Below are 19,686 nucleotides of genomic sequence, written 5' to 3' on the forward strand. Positions count from 1 at the left end.
TCAAGATAACTAGTGGATGGCTCACAAGAATACTCTGTCGCTACTGTCTGTGCCTCTGTCACAACAAATATCCTGATCCTTCAGTTTTAAGGGTGCAGGGCTATTTTCCTCCCTTTCTTACTGGTAGTTCTCAAGATAACTGTATGATATGCTGGGAAGGCAATATCCTGATAATCAGGTGACATTGGTCAGAACAGCCCAGGCTCTGTTATAGTCCCTGCTCAAAACAGAATGGCCTTTAATGCTTGTGTCCAGCAAACCACATCATTGGAGAAAACCCAAGGTGGGCTGCTTTCTGGGGTCCCTCAGTTGTAGTGCAAGTGAAGTGTTTACATCAAAACTCCATCCATCTGCTCTGGGTAGCCTTCCTGATCTTGTGGTAGCGGTTCATACTGAATCCTAGGCTTCTGTTGTCTTTTGTTTGCTATTTGTAAGTAATAAATTCACTTCATGGAATTTATGTATGAATGTGTTTGGTCTCATTGTACTCAGAAAAGTTGGTAGCCATTGCACAGTGAACCCACTTCATAATTGGTGAAAACGCCTATGCCCCCCTTGTGCCACAGCAAGGAGGTTCATTCAGCCAAACATAAACTTCATGTGCGTAAAACCCTGTAGCACAATTATTACCATGTGGAAGGCCTTTAACAATGGTGATGCTGATTTGAAGAACTCTGAAGGAAGAAATTTACACAAATGGGTTGGGTACACGGGAGTCCCTCCTAACTTAAAGCAACCCTTACTCCCCTCTGCCTAAAAAGAGTGAAGAGGCCAGGCACGGTGGCTCAGGCCTGTAATCCGAGCACTCTGGGAGGCCGAGGTAGGCAGATCACAAGATCAGGGGTTCAAGACCAGCCTGACCAACATGGGGAAGCCACATCTCTACTAAAACTACAAAAATTAGCCGGGCATGGTGGTGGGCACCTGTAATCCCAGCCACTTGGGAGGCTGATGCAGGAGAATTGCTTGAACCTGGGAGGTGGAGGTTGAAGTGAGTCAAGACCATGCCACTGCACTCCAGCCTGGGTGACAGGGCAAGACTCCGTCTCAGGGGAAAAAAAAAAAAAGTGTATAAGAACTGAAACAGGTTTAAAATTTCACCTAATTGGAAATGCAAAGTTTACAAAAATAGTATTAAAATAAATTGCTAAATGAGTGCTCATTGAATTTTATGCCTCCACAAAGTGGGTTGTGAATTAACTTCCACATCTGTTGAAAGCCACCAAAGTTCGGCAGCCTCCGTGTCTGAAATTCACATGTGGCTCAAATATGAATTATACCTGGGGATACCCCAAAGTTTAAATATGGTATCCCCTGTGATATTATGAGGAAGTGCTGTACATAAAACAGGTTGTCTTCCTTTAATTCTGAAAATAATATTATCTTGCCTAAATTCTCCAAAACGCATCGCTCTGCAGTATCCGATAGAGGACATAGGTTTCCTGACCAATGAGCACTGAAAGTAAGTGTGTGCGACTCACCTATGTTCTTATCAAAATGGAAATCCCCGAATCCCACCAGTTAGAATAACATGACAGAATGGCAGATTTTTGGAATATATAGGTTTTCTGTGAGGTTAGTAAGTATTGATTCCATTTTTAAAATAGATATCAATATATTTAGATTACCTATTTCTCGTATGTTTTAGTATTAAGAGATTGTGTCTTTTAATTCATCCAGTTGGTCTAAGTTACCAAGTTTGTGCATTATGGAAATTGTAATATTCTTTATTATTTTATCATCCATGGGCTCTCTAATATAAAGGCCTCTTTTAATTCTTCTACTATTAGGTTGGTGCCAAAGTAATTGTGGTTTTGGACCATGAATTTTAAATTTTTATAACTAGGCTTCAACACATCTTTATTAATCAAAATAGAACCCATTACAGTGGACTGGGCACAGTTGCTCACGCCTGTAATCCCAGCACTTTAGGAGGCTGAGGCGGGTGATTCAGGAGGTCAGGAGTTTGAGACCAGCCTGAGCAACATGGTGAAATCCCGTCTTTACTAAAAATACAAAAAGTAGCCGGGTGTGGTGGCATGTGCCTGTAATCCCAGCTACTCAAGAGGTTGAGGCAGGAGAATCTCTTGAACCCAGGAGGCAGAGGTTACAGTGAGCTGAGACTGCACCTTTGCACTCTGGCCTGTGTGATAGAGTGAGACTCAGTCTTTAAAAGAAAAGAAACCATTACATTGAGCACATTTTTGCCAATGAGAAATAAACTTGTTTATTCCATGCTTTCACGGTTCGATGAACTCTTGGAAAGCATTTTCTGCATTCTGCTGGTTGTGTAAGTGTTTTCCCTGCAAAAAGTTGTCAAGATGCTTAAAGAAGTGGTGGTTGGTTGGCGAGAGGTCAGGTGAATACGGCAGATGAGACAAAACTTCATAGCCCAGTTTCTTCAACTTTTGAAGCCCTGGTTGTATGACATGTGGTCACACGTTGTGGAGAACTGGGCCCTTCATGTTGACCAGTGCCAGCTCCAGGTGCTACAGTTTTCCATGCATCTCATCGATTAACTTGGTATACTTCTCAGATGTAAAGATTTCACCAGGATTCAAAAACTGTAGGGGATCAAAAGACCGGCAGCTGACCACCAAACAGTGACCATGACCTTTTTTTGGTACAAGTTTGACTTTGGGAAGTGGTTTAGAGCTTCTTCTCAGTCCAGCCACTGAGCTGGCTGTTGTATGAAATCCACTTTTCGTGGCATGTCACAATCTGATCAAGAAATGGTTCATTGTTGTTTCATAGAATAAGAGAAGATGACACTTCAAAAGGATGCTTTTTAAAATATTTGGTCAGCTCATGAGGCACCCACTTACCAAGATTTTTCAGCTTTCCAATTGGCTTCAAATGCTGGATGACCATAGAATGGTCGACATTCAGTTCTTCGCCAACTTCTCGTGTATCTGTAAGAGGATCGAATTCAGTGGTTGCTCTCAATTGGTCATTATCAACTTCTGGCCCAGAGCCTGGGGCTGAGGCTGGCATGACCACCCTGTTCTCTACCTTCTGTTGCGCTTGGGCCCAGAGCCTGGGGCTGAGGCTGCCATGACCACCCTGTTCTCTTCCTTCTGGGGTCCCCAGGAAGCTCCCAGGACTGAACGATCACCACAAAATACAGTGGCCAGGATGGGAGGGCTGGAGGTCAACTACCCCCCGCCCCTGCCACCACAACCAAGAGGCCCCCATGGAGGTTGGCCCCGAGATGTGGGTCCCTGTGGGATGCAGGTCCCTGTGGGATGCTTCAGGGGATGAGCACGGGTCCTCCTGGCTGACAGGAGCCTGGTGGGCACTGGGTGTGTGGGGCCTATATAGATGGGTTGGACAGAACTGGGCCTGACCAGGGAGCCAGAGACTGGTGTGTCTTCCCGATTTCCTATGAGATCCCCTATCTGGTCATAGATGATGGTGATTTCTCTTTAAGTACTGAATCCCTGTAAGGTGTTAGGCACTCCATTCTTACCAAGTTTATTTTGTTACCTGGTAGAACCTGGCTCATAAAGAAGAAAATGGTGAAGAGGAGGACAGGAATCCTTATGGCTGAAGAAAGAAGAAAGTTTGGCTTCATTTCCAGGAGGCAGAGAAAACTTCCGTCTGTGGCTCTCTAGCACCAGTGGAATGTCTCTGTTTGGATAATGAAAGCCTTTCTGTACCTCATTAGGAATATTCATAGATAGAGGTGTTCTATGCATGCAAAATTGCTTTTATGGGAGGACCGATGTGGGTGCACAGTTTTGGCCAGAAAACCTTGTTCAATGGGAACATAAGCTACAAACATTTTGGCAAAAGATGAAAGTTTATGAACAAACAACCATTTATATTGTTACAATAAATTAGACTATGTTGAGAAACCAGTTGCTTTCGTTAATGATCAGACATTTTGTTAGTGAACACTTCCCAGACTTTACTAGCACTGCTAAGAATTAATCACCCCACTTGCTCCTGGTCTGAAGCCCCAAAGTGCTTTGTTGATGTTACAGTGCTTACTGCCTTGTATGTTAGATTAGTGAATGTATATTTGCCTCTTCCACCACTGTATGAGCTTCTTGCTTGCTAGGACAAGGCTATATTCCTCAGAGCAGAGGAGGGAGTTGAATCATGTGGCCATTTATTCTCAAATCCTCTTCACCAAGTGGAACAAAACAGAACAGCGAAAGACCACTGCACATGGAAGCAGGAGGTCTGGATTTGGGTTCTAGTTCTCTAGATCTATTACTAACTGGAGGTATGGATAGAATCAGGAAAATTTTCTTCCTTAGATGCTTCCTTGATAGCACCTATAAAGGTTGAGATCTGTTGGATCTAGATCAGGGGATTCTCAATCACTACTATGCATAAAATCAACTGGGAGAGTTGCTTTGCAATACAGATGCTTAGTTCCATCTCATGATATTTTTACTGTTTTTTAAAATTGATCTAGTATTTTTCATTAAATAATGTCAACTTTCTTAGTCTACATCTAATAAAACTCCCACCGGCATACAAATACATTGAATGATATTAGCAGCAGAATCTTTAAAGAAAGTAACCATATACAACTATTAAACCATTTTTTTCATTACTTATTATTTCATGCTGTTTGTCACTATTGTCATCATAATCAGCATCACCTTACATTGCTGAACACCCATTATGAACCATATGGCATAAACATTTTTCCTACTCGTAAGGAGCATACATTCTCTATACGCATATGAAATTAATGTCTGAACAAAGTGGCTTAAACAAGGCAGAAGTTTATTTCTTTCTCACTTAAATCTATAGTTACACGTATCATGGCTGGTACAGATGTTTGCCAAATTCATTAGGGATCCAGGCCCCTTCCAGCTGTCTGCTCTGCTGCATTTTAGAAGAGGCTCCAGTTTGGCTGCTAAATGCCCACCTATCATTTTTTAATTCCAGGTAGCAGGAAAGAAAATAACAAAGAGAGAAAAACAAGGGAACGTCTACCCCTCCTTTTAAATTTTTTAACCAACCCCCTCTTTTTTTTTTTTTTAACCCAATTTGTTGAGCTATGATTACATTTAAAAAGCTGTCCATGTTTAAGGTACGCATCTCAGTGAGCCTGGGGACCTCCAGAACTTACTTATATGGTATATCTGAAACTTTGTGCTCTGACCACATCTACCCATTTCCCCTGCACCACGACCCCTGGCAGCCACCATTCTACTCTCTGCTTTTGTGAGTTTGTCTATTTTAGATTTCAAATGCAAGTGAAATCATATAGTAATTGTCATTCTGTGGCTGGCCTATTTCATATAACGTAATGCCCTCAAAGTCCACCCATGTTGTCACAAATGACAGGGTTTCATTATTATGTAACACTGAATAATATTCCAATGCAAATATGTATTAACCATTTATCCTGATACTCTCCCTCCACCTGCCTCCCCAGTGTGTGTTGTTCCCCTCTCAGTATCCATGTGTTCTCATTGTTCTGCTTCCACTTGTGAGAACATGCACTGTTTGATTTTCTATTCCCGGGTTAGTTTGCTGAGGATAATGGCTTCCAGCTCCATCTATGTCCCTGCAAAGGACATGATCTCATTCCCTTTTATGACTGCATACATAGTATTTCATGGTGTGTATGTACCACATTTTCTTTATCCAGTCTATCATTGATGGACATTTGGGTTGATTTCATGTCTTTGCTATTGGGACTAGTGCTGCAATGAACATGTGTGTGCATGTATCTTTATAACAGAATGATTTATATTCGTTTGGGTATATACACAGTAATGAGATTGCTGGGTCAAGTGATAGTTCTGGTTCTAGGTCTTTGACGAATCACCATACTGTCTTCCACAATGGTTGAACTAATTTACATTCCACCAACAGTGTAAAAGTGTTCCTATATCTCAACAGCCTCATCAGCAGGTAGTTTTATTTAAAAATTTTTGGAGAAACCTTCATACTATTATCCAAAATGGCCATAGTAGTTTGTATTTCCACCACGAATATACAAGGGTTATCTTTTATCCACATCCTCACTAATACTTACTATTCATCTTTTCGATAACAGCTATTCTAAGAGGTGTCAGGTGACATTTCATGGTGGTTTTTATTTGCATCCCCCTGACAATTAGAGATGGTAAGAATTTTGTCATGTATTTGTCGGCCATTTGTATCTCTTCTTCTGGGAAATGTCTATTCAGATCTTCACCTATTTATTTTATTTTATTTTATTTTATTTTATTTTTTGAGACGGAGTCTTGCCCTTCTTGTAGTCCTCAGTATCCGTTGTTCCCATCTTTACATCCATGTATAATCAGCGCTTTGTTCGTGCTTATAACTAAGAACATATGATATTTGGTTTTTTCTTCCTGCATTATTTTAGAATAATGGCCTCTAGCTGCATCCATGTTGGTGCAAAGGACATAATTTTTTTTAATGGTTGCATAGTATTCCATGGTGTATATATACTACATTTTCTCTATCCGATGATAGAGAAAATATTCATGTCTTTGCTATTGCAAATAATGCTATAATAAATATATGAGTGCTCGTGTCTTTGTGATATTTTCTTTTGGATACAAGGGTCAGTCCCCGTGGCTGCTGTCGAGGACTAGCATTGAGTGCCTGAAGCTTTTCCAGGCTCAGGGTGAAAGCTGTCAGTGGATCTATGATTCTGGGGTCTGGAGGATGGTGGCCGTCTTCTCAGAGCTCCACTAGGCAGTGCCCCAGTGAGGACTCTGTGGGAGCTCCTACCCCATATTCTCCCTCTGCACTGCTGTAGTAGACATTTGCATGAGGTCTCCACCCCAGCAGGCTTCTACTGGACATACAGGCTTTTCCATACATCTTTTGAAATCCAGGTGAAGGCTTCTGATATGGTTTGGCTCTGTGTCCCCGCCCAAATCTCACCTCAAATTGTACTCCCACAATTCCCACATGTTGTGGGAACCCAGTGGGAAATAATTGAATCATGGGGGCAGTTTCTCCCATATCGTTCTTGTGGTAGTGAATAAGTCTTACGAGTTCCGATGGTTTGATAAGGCGAAACCAGTTTTGCTTGGCTGTCATTCTCTCACTTGCCTGCTGTGATGTAAGACATGCCTTTCGCCTTCTGCCTCCCCCCAGCCATGTGGAACTGTAAGTCCGAATAAACTTATTTCTTTTGTAAATTGCCCAGTCTTGGGTATGTGTTTATCAGCAGCGCACTCCTGTACTTTGTGCAACTGCAGGTTTAATATCCCATGGAAATTGCCAAGGCTTAAGGCTTGCACCCTCAAAGCAGTGACCCAAACTGTGTCTGGGGCCTTTTTTAGCCATGGCTGGAGCTGGAGTGGTTGGGAGGTAGAATGCTGTGAGCACTGTCCTGCGCTTGCCCGGGGTGGTGCAGCCCTAGGCCCAGCCCACAAAACCAGTCTTCCCTTATAGGCCTCCAGGCCTTTGAAGGGAGGGGCTGCCACCAGCCAAGGTCTCTGAAATGCCTTTCAGGCCCTTTCTTCATTGTCTTCTATTAGCATCTGCTTTCCTTTTAGTTATGCAAATGTCTTCAGCCTGCTTGAGTTTCAGAGGATACCAATGGCCTTAGAAGTACCATATGACCCCTAACACTTCTTGACTTCATTTCTGCAATATATTTTATTTTTTTACGTCATCATGAGCATTGAAACTTTTTATATCTATTCACTTTCCATTTGTTTTCAAGTCCAGTTTACTTCCAAATAATTTTAGAATATAGAGTCTCCATAAGACTCTAGTTTGTCTGGTTTCTTGCTGTACCCCATGACTGCGAATGCTTTCTAGTACATATAATACACTCAAAAGTACTTATGAGGCCGGATGCGGTGGCCCACGCCTGTAATCCCAGCACTTTGGGAGGCCGAGGTAGGCGGATCATGAAGTCAGGAGATTGAGACCACCCTGGATAACACGGGTGAAACCCAGTCTCTACTAAAAAAAATACAAAAAAATAGCCGGACGTGGTGTCGGGCGCCTGTAGTCCCAGCTACTCGGGAGGCTGAGGCGGGAGAATGGCGTGAACTCGGGAAGCGGAGCTTGCAGAGAGCCGAGATCTCACCACTGCGCTCTAGCCTGGGCAACAGAGCAAGACTCCATCTCAAAAAAAAAAAAAAAAAAAAAAGTACTTATGAATGAAAAAAGGAAAGAATCTTCCTATTTTTCCTTCAACATAGCCTTAACTTTTTGGTTTCCAACTTTATGTGGGGTTTTCAGTAGCTGTCTCAAAAATCCAATCAAATTGAACCGGGTGTGTCTCCAGAATGCAGTTTCGATTAGGTTCAGTATCTGTGCAATCAGGGCATGTCTCTTGGAATGTAGTGCTGATTAGGTTTATTAATTGTTTTTTCCTATATAAGGGGAAGCCAGAGGATGCGTTTTCCCAGAGAAGGAGCATCAGAAGAGTTTAAGACCTTGGGGAAAGGGAGTCTTGCTGCTTGCTTGTGGGACTTGCCTTGGAAGGTAGATAAGTTCACAGCATCCTCCAACTTTTTATTTTTGGTGAGTTCTCCGAGCACTGAGATGTGAACTGGCCTCATTCCCTTACAATGATACTGTTACCAGTAGAAGAGATTCGAGTTACTGGCAGCATATCTGCATGGGTCCCTAAGCAACTTCAGTCCTTACCTCCTCAGAAGAAAGAATTCGACTGAGGGGCATACAGCGGAAAAAGAGACTAAGTTTCAGAGCAGGAGTGGAAGTTTATTTAAAAAGGCTTTAGAACAGAAAGGAAAGGAAAATTCTCCTGGAAGAGACCCAAGTGGATGCCTGAAGGTCCAAGAGAGAAAAGAGAAGGGCCTTTAACCTTGATCCTGGGATGGGCTTGCCTCTTTCCCACGATTCTTCCTTTAGGGAGAGTTTCCGGCATGCACAGTGCTTTCCTTACCCTTTGGAATTGGCATGCACGGTGTGTTTAGGGAGTTATGTGCATGTCCATCTGAGGCTTTCTTTCCTTTTCCAGTGGTGTCCCCGGAAGATTATACTTTGCCATTTTTGTCTCTTAACATAAATGCCCAAGAAGTTGCTTCTTCCTGGGGTCTGCATTTAATTAACATTTTTGATGTTAACAGGTGTAGACCACCAGGAAATGGCCTGTCTCTGGTGCTGCCTAATTATCATTGTTAGAGAGGCAAAGTGATCACTAACAGGCCATCACCTGACATTTCTAGTGGGTAGGGGAAGAGCCCTCTCCTGCCCTGCTCCTGCTCTTCTACCTGTAACAAGACAAGCCTTGAATAGCATCACACATGTGTCCCATCAAGGCAGCATCTCATTAGTAAATTTTACTGTGTGAATTGTTACTTCACATTCTCATATTCTGTGTTCACTATTTGTGTGCCTTTTCCATTTTTGTTTTGACCATATCTCATTATTTTAACTGCCTTCTCCAAGATTCTAGATCTGCATTGACCAATAGAGTAACTACTAGTCACATGTGGCTATAAACTGTAAATTAATTATAATTAAATAACTAAATGGCATATCCTTAGTAGTAATTGCCAAATTCGTGGCTAAACTAGAAATTCTGTAACTACATATGTGTGGTAGTTACTGCATTGGACAATGTAGATATAGAGCATTTCTTTCATCACAGAAAATCATGTGGGGCATGTTGGCTGCCACTTATTTTTAATTTATTTTTATTTTTTATTTCTTCGAGACAGAGTTTTGCTCTTGTTGCCCAGGCTGGAGTGCAATGGCATGATCTCAGCTCACCGCAACCTCCACCTCCCAGGTTCAAGCGATTCTCCTGCCTAAGCCTCCCTAGTAGCTGGGATTACAGGCTTGTGCCACCACGCCCGCCTGTTTGTTTTTTTGTTTTTGTTTTTTTTTTTCTATTTTTAGTAGAGACAGGGTTTCTCCATGTTGGTCAGGCTGGTCTCAAACTCCTGACCTCAGGTGATCCGCCTGCCTCCACCTCCCAAAGTGCTGGGATTACAGGTATGAGCCACTGTGCCCGGCCTTATTTTTAAATTCTATTTGTGTGGTTTATAGTTAAATTATATTCTGCTTCTCTATATTCATTTCCTTTCACAGATTTTCTCAGGCAATTTTAAAATTTCATTCATTTACCTTCTTGAGGAAAGTACTTAGATCATTTTTTAAAAATAATGTACAGCAAATAATTTTTCCACGGATATTGTTTTAGCTTTATTGTGTTGGTACTTTTACATACTATATTCAGGTATTATTATTTTTCATAACTTACTTTAAAAATTGTGCCAAGTTTATTTAAAAGAGATTTCTCCCTTGATTTTCAGAGGTCAGATTGTGTCTTCCATTTCTGTTATTTTAATTTTATTTTATTATATGTAAATATGTTGCATATTCCTTTTTTAAAAAATATGAGATTTTTTCTCTGGTTACACAAACTTTGTATGAAGTGTTCATTATGCGCTTTAAAAATAAATATTTTGTTTCAGGGCATGGTGCTTTCACACATGCAACCTTAGAATAATTCTAAATTCCATTCCACTTTCACCATTCCTGAACTGCTTTGAATATATTGGATGTTGGAAGCCATGAGAGGTTTTGACTTGCAATCCAGTCAAGATAACAGGATTTTCCATTTATAGTGTAATCTGATATATATTCGTTTTGGTTTCATACTTTTAAAAAATCTATTCTCTTTTACTCTGTGGTGATCTTTGCTTTTCTATTTGTGCTTTACTAGAATGTCAGCTGCTGTTTCCCTAGCACCTGAGATGTTACTCAACACTGAATAGTGCTGGTGTTGAGAATTGAGAGAATCTACTAAATAATAGCACTTTTTGAGACCGCAGTTCTGAATTAAAAGGAAGGGAAAGGACAGGCAAAAGAATATAGACATCAGCTATTTTTACTGAAGATCTGTTGGAGAACATGGTTTTGGTGTCCAGGAACTTGAGACCTAATACTGCATTCCTAATACTTCACTAAGGTGGGCCTAAATAGCCCTGAAAGGGCTAGGAAGTCACAAGTCAGCCTCTTAATTGTTATGGGTGTCCTGAAAATATTAAGGTAATATTGAGGATGCAGAATGGCTCCTTCCTCATGACTTTTTAAGAGATCTGGGCCGGGCGCTGTGGCTCATGCCTGTAATCCCAGCACTTTGAGAGGCTGAGGCGGGTGGATCACCTGAGATCAGGAGTTCCAGACCAGCCTGACCAAATTGGAGAAACCCCGTCTCGACTGAAAATACAAAATTAGCCAAGCGTGGTGGCGCATGCCTGTCATCTCAGCTACTTGGAAGGCTGAGGCAGAAGAATAGCTTGAACCTGGGAGGTGGATGTTGCAGTGAGCTGAGATTTCACCATTGCACTCCAGCCTGGGCAACAAGAGCAAAACTCTGTCAAAAAACAAAGAGAGAGAGAGAGAGAGAGAGAGAGAGAGAGAGAGAGAGAGAGAGAGAGATCTGGATGGAGATACTAAGCTGTGCAGGCTCTCATCTTGAAGTCACCAAATACGTAAGTTGTTATTCCTGCTCTGGTGAGAAGTTTGTCAATACATTTTTTCCATGAATTAATGAAAATTTTAGACCCATAACATAAGTTTTAAAAAATTTATCCTAAAGATTGCTTGTGTATGTGTCTGTTTTGAAATATATTTAATCTCTATATCTTGAAATAGTTTTTATAGATTCCATACAAGAGTCCTTTAGGAAATAAGTGTGCTTTGATTTTCTTATAATATTTGTCCTTGTTTGTCCCTGGCACAGTCTGTATACGACCATTTAAATTACTTTTAGTTCATGTTTGGGTTATAATCACACACAGATATTCTCTAAAGTCCAAATCTTATTTTGATATTCGAGGAAGAGTTTACATGGTAATAATATTAAGGGTTACAGCTGGTTTCACTGAAGCTTTGTAGGCATTCTCTAATATCTTATTTTTTTGAAGGAATATCTATTCTGCTTGAATTATAGACTACATAATACATGTACTGTCAGGTACATTCATGGAAGGGACAGGCAGATGGAGTCATATGTTACTGAAGCCTTGATAAACAGATGTAGGAAATAGACCAAGGAATAAGAAAAAAGTTGATATTGAAAAGTGCTTGTTGAAGTCTGTAAATGTGCATTAAAATGTGGCAGTAAAAATAGACACAGTGAAGTTTGGGAACTGGGGTCTAAATCCTGGAGTCCCCAGAATCAAAGAGAACCTTGGTTAGGGGAGTAATTTTGTAAAAAAGCAAGAAGAGGCAGTGACAAGGCAGAATATAATTAAAAGTATTGCTGTGTCATTTTCTAGTTTTGTAATTTTGTCATATTTTTCAAACTCTGTTGATCATTTATTGAACTGGTAAATAAACTATCATCAGCAGGGTTATTATAAGGGTTAAATAAGGAAATTTATGTATATCTGTAAGCACAACATCACAATTAATACAAAGTTACCCTTTTTATTTTTTCCTGGACTTCATGTACAAATGGGTCAGTTAATTTTTTGTTTATGAAACATAATTATCATTTGTACATAAAATATATTTATTTTTTTTTATTTTTAGCAGGGAAATAATACATGCATGTTTTCCCCCATCTCAAACACATGCATTCATATAAACATATCCATCTATATACCTACATATCTATGTATGAATATACACATGGACATCAGTATTTCTCAGCAAATATGTATCATGATAATCAGAGATATTGCAACTAACAAAGACTAATATAAACCATGATTGCAAGAATTTTAGATGCCACCTTAGTAAAATATCAGATTGAGCTGCTACATTTCTCTCAGCCCTAAGTCATTTTGTATTTTCTGAGCATCTTAGAGGATTGTGACTGTATACACAGGACAGAAACACCATGACCCAGGGTACTGCTGCGAATTTCTGATGCAGGGGATTTTAAGGGCTAGATCAGCAGGAAGGGAGTGTTGACCCTCCAAGTGAAATAAATTCCTGAAATGATTATCCCCATCCTAAAACAGATTTTTTTTTTTTTTTTGATACAGAGTCTTGCTCTGTCGCCCTGGCTGGAGTGCAGTGTTAAGATCTCGGCTCACTGTAATTGCCTCCTGGGTTCAAGCGATTCTCCTGCTTCAGCCTCCTGAGTAGCTGGGATTACAGGCAAGCACCACCATGCCCAGCTAATTTGTGTATTTTTAGTAGAAATGGGGTTTCACCATTTTGGCCAGGCTGGTCTCGAACTCCTGACCTCAGGTGATCCACCTGCCTTGGCCTCCCAAAGTGCTGGGATTACAGGCAAGAGCAACCGCACTTGACCCTAAAACAGATTCTTACTTGATTGATTTCCAAGTTCCAAGGGGAAATACAAAAGTCGAAATTGAGAGAAAGTAAAAGTGGAGTAAGGCTTCAGAAGGCTGTGATTGGTGTTGGAGAAACATTGCTAGGGCATAAAGCTGGGATAATAAAATCTGAGAAATCCCACAGTGTTTATCTACAGGTGGAAATCATATTCCACATGTGGGCGGAGTCAGGGGTCCCTGTATTTTAAAATCAGTGAGGGAATTGAATATCTGGACTTGTGTCAATTAACATACAAAACTCAGTGCTTTTAATGTTCTCGTTCACAAGATATCTGTGTTCCTTCTTTGCCAGAAACCATAGTCATAGGCTTCCTAATTTTGACCTTGGGGAAAGAGGAGAGGCCTCTGTGTGTTTGTGTGTATTGGTCAGGCTGTGGTGCAGGTGGTGTCACACTTCAGTGAAGGTCTGGCTTTTCATCACAGGTTGGTCTGAAAATTGTGTACAAGGCTGGTGTCTCACGTGTTCTTTCTCCAACCTCAGCTTTTTTTAGTGCCTGAAGTGTCTGCAAGTGGAAATCCAGAAGAAGACAGAGAAAGACTGAGTTCTTGACAATGCATTCACTAGTGAGTAGGGGATGCCTCTCTCTGCTGAAATGACACCCATATTGCTGGCAAATGGGCAGTTTTCTGCAGTTTGCATGGGTGTTTCATTTTTATTCTTTTTGTTTGTTTGTTTTCATGATGCAAAATCCATCCAGCCTGGGTGTTCCAAATGCAATCAGGAGACTTTCAGGTATCTGGCCTCCAATTAAGTTTTCTCAGGACTCTAGGTTGGGTATCATGTGTCAAAGATTCCTAAATTATCAATATAATTTCTAATATTACACTACTTTATTCCAGCCCCTATTCAGGCTATTTACAAAAAAAGACATGAGAGGTCTCATTTATGTATTTCTTTTTCTTCTATCCATCCTATAACCTCATAGGGAAATAATTGACCCATTAACTGTACCGTTGGCTGAAATAGACTTAGGATTTTGATGAATGCAGGCAATAGAGATGCGTGAAGAGCAGAAGATCACAGCCCAATAATGAGGCTGATGTTCTAGCAGCTGAGTTCAATAAATCCCGTGTGATAGGCCTTGGGCAAGAGCTGCACAGTGCTGAGGAAAAAGGAGAGTTTGATAAAATATATTTGTGCTTTTAAAAACTTTGCAAAAGGACAACTAAAGAAGTCATTATTATTCTTATCCCCATTCATTTTACCTTTTGATAATTAACCTTTTCACCTTCTGGTAACTGAAAGTAACATATAAGAAATACAATTACTTAATTATGGTTGCACACTCAGGAGAAGGAATATAGTAGATAGAGTACAATTTAGGGTTCTGTGGAAATGCTTCATAAGGGCTGGTTAGAAAAAAGCAAAACAGTAAAGAGGTCTTTTTATCCTTGAACAAGCCAAGTGAGAAAGTAAAGTTAAAAGAGAGGCAGTGATAACTGATGTTTGGATTGCCCAGAGAAAGTTGAGAACAGGAAGCTTCATATCACAGGAATCATCAGACTAAGACTTCCTCAGTGTACCAGCCTCAGCGGTCTTGTCTTGTGCTGCTCGACTGTCTTCAAGCCTTGTCATGAACACCTGAATGACATAACATTAGAGTGACTCTATGTATAAATTGAATCCTATATTCTGCGTAAAACTTGTTCAGTTCTGAAGAATGCTGGAGTCTGGTTCATTACTTTCTAACTTTTTAATGAATAAGGGACCAATGACATGTATTTAATAAATATTTGCTAGATAGGAAACATGTTTTCTATTACTTCGTTAGATTATTCAAAGCACATAATAGGTCTTTTAACCATTTGATTGGTGAGAAACCTGTGGTTTATCTAGAGAAATAATTTATTTAATCACGGTCGTGTTTAAAAAGTAGTAAATCATGGTTATTTGTCTTGTGACTACTCTGTAATTTTCTTGAAATTCATGGTAAATTTGTTTTATTTATGAAGGTTCAAGCGAAAATTTTATAATCAGTTATGTACAGGTGATTAACACATTACTGAAAAATATCTGGGCTATATTATGCCACACCTCATGTGATATTTCTTCATAGTAAAGTTTAATGGATTAAGAGTGGGTACGTCTCTGTGAATGAATCGGAAAGGCAGATACCAGCTTAGTATTGAGAATGAACTGGCTGGAACCTAAAACACTGGGAATTCTGCATACCCAGCTCCTACCTATGTCATCTCAGCCTTCCTCCTCTGGACGTTAAAAGGGATTCTCTGTCTAAACTAAAGTGTCTGTGATGTTTTAGAAGAAAGTGACTTTTGAAGATGTAGCTATTGACTTCACCCAGGAAGAGTGGGCCATGATGGACACATCCAAGAGAACTGGATGGACACATCCAGTTGTTGGTGACTGGAAAACAACAGTCACCTGGTGTCCCTCGGTGAGTCCCTCAACATTCACATATGTATGTAGACACACATTGACTCATTCATTCAATAAGTGTTGGAACAGCTTCCCCATATCTAACTCTAATCTCTTCTCTGATTCTCTCACAGATCTTATCTGAAAAAGTTTGAGCTCTCTAAATCTGTCTGAAAGAAATATCTTTATTTTATTTTATTTTGTTTTGTTTTATTTAGTTTGTCACTCAATTAGAATGTAATCTTGACAAGGATTTCATGATTTCCTTGGTACTCAGTGTCTAATACTCAGAACAGACCTGAGAACTTAATGAATATTTTCTTTTCTTTTTTTTTTTTTTTTTGAGACAGAGTCTCGCTCTGCCGCCCAGGCTGGAGTGCAGTGGCGTGATCTTGGCTCACTGCAAGCTCCGCCTCCCGGGTTCACGCCATTCTCCTGCCTCAGCCTCCAGAGTAGCTGGGACTACAGGCGCCCGCCACCTCGCCCAGCTAGTTTTTTTGTATTTTTTAGTAGAGACGGGGTTTCACCGTGTCAGCCAGGATGGTCTCGATCTCCTGACCTCGTGATCCGCCCGTCTCGGCCTCCCAAAGTGCTGGGATTACAGGCTTGAGCCACCGCGCCCGGCCTAATGAATATTTTCAATGTATTAAATTTAATATTTTCTAAATAACTCTTCTGCTTTAGTCGCTATGCTTAGGCTGAGACCCATTAGTGAAAACAATAGCAATATCTTTTCTGTATAGAACATCAATTATTTTTGTAAATCAAATTTTTTTTTTGTTCTGCATGAGAATAATAATAAACATACTGTGCAGAGGTTTAATTAATCTCTTTCTGAAAGGACTGTGTATTCTGCATTGTGTCTTGGAACTTAGGCATGGACTCAGCATTCATAGGTCCTGACTGTTTTGAATTTCCTTTTCCTGATGGACCTTTCATTTGGATTTATTTTCTAGTCTCATGTTGGGTCAAAAAAATCCTGGGGAGTTTTCTGTGTTCTAGGTCTTGTGGCCTGAGCTGACCTTCACTGTTTTATTCTTCCTTGATAGCCTGCCCTACAGTTGGTGATAATGCACATTTATTGACAGTGAACTCAAAACACATGTACTGTTTCCACTAACAGGGTACCAGATAAGCAAATCCTATATAACTTTGCAGCTGGAGGAAGGAAAAGAGCTCTGGCGGGAAGGAAGAGAATTTCTCCAAGGCCAGAATCTGGGTAAGCAACAGGGTCCTGTGCTCTAATAGGAGGAGGTGCTTTGTCAATGAATAATATCAGTCAAATATTAATTAGAGGTTTTATTAAATGAGTGGTAATTTCTAAAATGTAGGTTAAGCTACTGGAGCAGAATTCCTTAGATGGTATCATCAGTTTTGTTCATATGTCAGATGCTACTCTTGTGTCCTCTTGCCTTTTCTTTTACTTTCAGGAAAAGGATAATTCATGTACTCGTTGGGGTTAAACTGTCACATGCTGACTCTTTTACCGATACCCCTGTGAAGACTATCCCTCTATTTACCTGCCTGATAGCTCATGTCCATTTTAAATCTTTTCACATTTTAATTTTAAGACTCTTTTCTAATTGCTGACGCTGTACCTTCTGTTCTATTGAAGTATTTTCTTCATTTGACACATTTGCCACATCTAAGTGTCAATTTTTGAAAAAAAGTAAACAGGCCTTGTGGGTTTTCAAACAATTTTATTACCATAATACCAAGGTAACAATTTATTTTTCAATTATTTCAGACAAGGAAAGTGCCCTTAAGAAAAAACACACGATAACCATGCATCCTATCAGAAAAGATGCATCCACCGGTATGACAATGGTGAGTTTTATAGCTCTGTACACCAGTCATCTAAGTTAAAGATCTGGTAATGGGTTAAGTTAGTAATGACGCACAGGCACCTGAGTGTAATTAGGCTGGCACTAAGTGCTTTCTAAGCAAAAAAAAAAAAAAAATTTGATACTTTGAATTCAGTGAATAAAGTGACCTGTGTTGTAAACCATAACATGAGATCTTTAAAATAGAACAAGTGCATACACATTACTCATGCTCAGACTTTGAAAGATATTGATATCATCACAATCAATGGAATAACTCTGCAGTTGGGATCTTACAAAAGAGAAAATATCTGTGTCTGCAGGAGACAATGTGTACGCAAGTGTCAATCGAGAAAAATGATGAGACAAGTCTCAATCATTTTAGGAGATGTATTTGCCAGAGTTAAGGACATGCACCTGGGGAACAGGTGTATACCTTTCTCCAAAGATAATTTTCTCCAAATTTAAAGGGGGAAAGGGTGGGATATTGAGAAGTACACAATTTTCATGTAAAAGTTGGGTAGAAAAAACTAGTCATTCATGAATTTTTCTGGCTTAGTGAATCTGGATTTTTTTTTCATAAGATGACATAAACAAATGAGGCAGAGGAATAATGCAGGAAAGCTGCATTTTATATAAGACAACATAGGCAAAATGGGGCAGGGAAACAATTGGATATGCATTTGTGTCTGGTGAACTGGGGATGACTGCGCCTGTAAAGACAAGCTATCAGTTCGCATTGTCATGGTGTAATTTTAACAGCTCATCAGGAATCTCCTTGTGGGCAAAATATGGGGGAGGCATGTAGCTTTTCATCTTGTAGCCGTATTATTTAGGAACCAGAAGGGGGAGGCAGGTTTGTGTGACCCTGTTCCCAGCTTGATTTTTCCCTTTGGTTAAATGAGTTTGGGGTGCCAAAATTTAATTTCCTTTCACACAAGTAACATTGGAAACATTTCAACTGGGCTCTACCACTGAATGGTTGGTCTAGGATTCAAAGGTGGTGAAATGAATGTATAGATGTATGTCGGTAAATCATTAAGAGCTTTTAATCTTTGTCTCTAAAGGAGAACTCTCTCATTCTGGAGGATCCCTTTGAATGTAATGATTTGGGAGAAGATTGCACTCACAGTTCCACAATGACTCAGTGTTTGTTAACTCAGAGTGGAAAGAAACCCTACGTCAGCAAACAGTGTGGAAAATCCCTTAGTAATCAGTTGTCCCCTAAACCACATAAACAAATTCATACTAAAGGTAAATCATATCAATGTAATATATGTGAAAAGGCCTATACTAATTGCTTTCACCTTAGATGGCACAAGATGACTCACACTGGAGACGGGCCATATGCATGTCATCTATGTGGAAAATCCTTCACTCTGTGTTCTCACCTTAGAAGACATGAGAAAACCCACACGGGAGAGAGACCGTAGAAGTGTCATCAGTGTGGGAAAGGCTTTATTCAATCCTTTAACCTTGGAAGACATAAGAGAACTCACCTTGGATAAAAGCGTTATGAATGTGATAAAAGTGGGAAAGTCTTTAGTCAAAGCTCTGGCTTTAGAGGACACACAAGAATTCACACTGAAGAGAAACCACATGCTTGTCTTCTATGTGTGGAAAGCCTTCAGTGTATCTTCTGACCTTAGATGATATGAGAGAACATGCACTGGAGAAAAGCCATATGAATGCCATTTATGTGGGAAAGCCTTCAGTCAACGTACTAATCTTAAATAACATCAGAAAATTCACCCTGGAGAGAAACTTATAAATGCCTTCAGAACATATTCTGACTTTAGATGACATGGTGTTAGGAATGATGGACGTAAGGAATATGGAAGAGACTTCAGCTGTAGTGTAACATCTAAACATGCCAAAGGACCCACATTTTGTAGACTTACTATACCCAACATGGACGTTACTTCAGTTGCCTTTATTCTTCAGTCCACATCAATAAATTCATATGGAAGAGAAATTGTACGACATGTGTGTACCAAAGACTTGTTAGTGATCTGATCATAAATGACACGAGAGAGCTGAAACTGTCAACATGATAAACTAAAAGTCTTCAGCAACAGTTTTAATAATTTAAAACGTGTGGGACTTTCAGGTAGAGAATCTCTAGCTCTGTGTTCAGTGTGAAAATGTTTTTATGTGCAATTTGTTGTCAAATAACCTAAGAAAACTTTACTTGGATGAACCTTTTATTTATATTTTCTGTGAATAAACATTCAGCCAAGCACTAGGCTTG

The 19,686-nt window shown here is 40.0% G+C and overlaps 1 pseudogene; it reads left to right on the plus strand.

Annotated features, from left to right (window-relative positions):
* The first annotated feature begins 2,372 nt into the window (after positions 1 to 2,372).
* Positions 2,373 to 19,312, plus strand: LOC135964498 (zinc finger protein 705D-like; annotated as a pseudogene).
* The last annotated feature ends 374 nt before the right edge of the window (positions 19,313 to 19,686 follow it).

The sequence above is a fragment of the Macaca fascicularis genome, chromosome 8, assembly GCF_037993035.2.
Source record: "Macaca fascicularis isolate 582-1 chromosome 8, T2T-MFA8v1.1".
Lineage (NCBI taxonomy): Eukaryota > Metazoa > Chordata > Mammalia > Primates > Cercopithecidae > Macaca > Macaca fascicularis.